Below are 3,247 nucleotides of genomic sequence, written 5' to 3' on the forward strand. Positions count from 1 at the left end.
TGTATTTATACAGGCATTTTAACAATTTCTTCTCCTCGCGATAATACATAACGTAATACAAAGATTAGTAAATTTACATTATTGTTCATTAAGCTAGTTAATGTTTTATGTACTAAGTACTTCGAAGTTACAGTTGTTAAGTATAATTGATTATCATTTCGTAATTCATTGTTTTCATGTTCATCGGACATCTTATTTGTTAATCGATATTCAAATTAATATAAGTTGATCCTGCAACAATACATTGTTTATTTTCTGTACTGAAATATATCACATCAAGATTATTAAAAAAGCTTTGCTGAAATTATCTAAAATATCTTTAAGTGTGTAGATTATAAAAAGCTGGGTCACGGCTATAAAGTTCAGGAGCGAGTTCAAGATAAAGTCCCAGTGTGCAATTGATGAATAAATATTATAGATTTTGCAAAAGACAGAAAAATGATTTCCTTCGAAGGTAATTTGAACATCGATTTAACATTTATATGAAAAATTGAACGGTATTGTGACAAACTGATTGCTGTCGTTGACTAGTTCATATTTGGAAGCATTTTACACACCCTTCGTTACATTGAGAGTACTTCCATGTATACATAAGTATTACTCATATAATTCAACCATATCTACATATAATATGTAATATATCTTTCATAAAATAGTATATGCGAGAGCGTATTCGCATAAATCAGAGTTGTACAATATTTAATGCAATTAACAATTAACGATTGCAATTGAAATATTTGATTATCAATTACAATTAACGATGTAATTTTTAATATAACTAGTACTTAGGTAATCACAATTAATTAAGGTAATGTATATAGCCGTCAATGGGATGATGTTACATATTGAATAACTCATTAAAATTCTGTTTTCCGTGAAAATAATTTTTGACTATCGAATACACTTTACTTTTACAAGTAAAAATGCTTGTATAGCAGTGTGTCGTATTCTTATCATTTAACTATTAATCGAAATAATAACTGTAGTGAGAGTAATTCTATTCTTTGAGTAGAATTTTCATCAAAGTAGAATTTTAATATGCTTTTGTCATTATGGGATTGGCACTCAAAACGATTTGAATTCAAAATGGATTTACCGTTGATTAATTATGAACTTGTACATTTAATCAACAAAGTGAAACCGACTGCGTTAACAGGATCATTTTCGTGTCAACTGCATGACCTTGTTCTGTAGTATCTTTGACATCCAGTGTGTTTTACTAGTTGTAGTTAAGGGCTAAAATCGAGAATTAAAATAGTCTGGAGATTTCGATTCTTAAAACGAAGATGGACATATTAAAATATAGCAATTTCTTCCGTAAAGCGATTACAAAAATATTGTACGAATTCTGTTGCTCGCTATCTGTAATTTATACATGTTTATAATAACGTTTCAATATTAAATAAAAAGCAATATGTAATGAGTCAAGCACTTTCTTTTTCAATAAAGAAAAATAAAAAAATTACATTAAATATGTATAGACTATGTATACACATTACTCGAGTAGATGGGTAAGAAGAAGAAATAACAAAATGCTCGCCGTCGTACGTAACATTACGATATCACTTTTAATTCTCCTTGCACACTCTAAGGAAGTTTGTAAAAATCTATGTTATTGAGTCAATTATAATAGAACGATCAACAGATGAATAATTCATTCTACCGTTGTTACTAGACTGCGGATTTTTTGTATTTGTGACAATAACGACTAGGTATTTATTGGTGAAAATGTGGCGCTTTGTAATTGATGTAACAAATTTTAATTTTGCATAATGATCCATAATCTAGTTATTACAAATACTACGAAACCAAGCTCTTTCAAAATAAGATTGAGACAAACCTGCTAGAAAATGTACCCGTCTCTAAAATGACGGACATTTTGCTCGAGATCTTGGAAAATTGTTAAATCGGTAAATACAAAAATATTAATGAAAATAAAGAAATATTCTGAGATTAGCAGACTTCTATTTTTTTTTTCATTTACCAATTACTGTGTACAGTGTACACGATATAATATTAAGCTCCACAACCCTGGAATGTACTACTACTTTCTAATTAATATAATTGCATGTTCGCAACGCCCGGTATACTCGTTACATAGGCGTGTACAGATTATTATAGTATTAATACCAAAATTTTCCTAGCTTCCTTTTTCTAAGAATGGATACAATCACAGTTGGGACGTTTCGTTATATCAATATAGGCATATAACAGCATGATTGCGCTGTTTCGAGTAGTTTTAATTCTTTGACTCGTCGCTGGACTTTATAAGGCAAATGTTTATGTCTGCGTCAATGAACCATGTGCGAAAAAAGAAGAAAGGGATTTTAATAACGTTGTTTTCCATTATTTTACGTTTAATGTATATCGCAATAAACAAAAATCGGAAAGAACTTTTTCGAAACACTAATTTTAAAGTGCTCTATGGGTGAGTTTCGTGTTAAACTGTGTAACTGAAATTTTATTTCTTCATGTAACTGCTATTTTAAAATTAAGTTATTTTGCAGCATTCTGTATCAGTTAAAGAAATAAAGATGTCGATTAATTATCGAAATCTATTCCCTTTAATTCCGACTGTAGCAAACTAGAGCTGTCATATGTATGTTTTCGTTTGTGAACAAAATTTGTATTTACTAATCGTTGTTTGGGTGATCAGCACGGATACAGCTTGAATTCGTGTTAGTTCGGATGGATTCGGTGCTTTCTAGTTCCGGGTGCATAAATAACCAAGCATTATCAACCACCGATATCTGGCATTGTGATGTCTGATAATGAGTACAAAGTATACTGCACAGCATGGCGATTTAGGACACGTATGTGGCCGGACAAGCAGCTGCTTGGGAAACAGAGATGGGCGGAACGTGAAAGATAGATAAGGTAATACGTCGGTTCTTATAAAATGTCGTATAGTATAAATTTTTAAATCGAGAGAACTGTCTCAATTACTAATTCTAGCAGTTTCTGATTGAAACGTGTCTAGCACTGTTTGTGTTCCTTGCTTTTACCTACTTTTTTCTGACTTTTACTGTCGAGGTTGAATTATATTTTTTTAATATTTGTTAGTAAACATATATATATATGTAACTTTAATTAATACGATTAAATTACTTACTGCGAAGATGCCAATTATCAATGATATTTAATTAGTCATTTTTTCTCTGCGCCGTAATGTAAAGAAACAAGCTGGAATAAATTGTTAAGTACGTATTGTAAATTGTTCTCCATAAATTAATTAGTTATTAATTAA

The sequence above is a fragment of the Augochlora pura genome, chromosome 4 (assembly GCF_028453695.1).
Source record: "Augochlora pura isolate Apur16 chromosome 4, APUR_v2.2.1, whole genome shotgun sequence".
Taxonomy (NCBI): Eukaryota; Metazoa; Arthropoda; class Insecta; order Hymenoptera; family Halictidae; genus Augochlora; species Augochlora pura.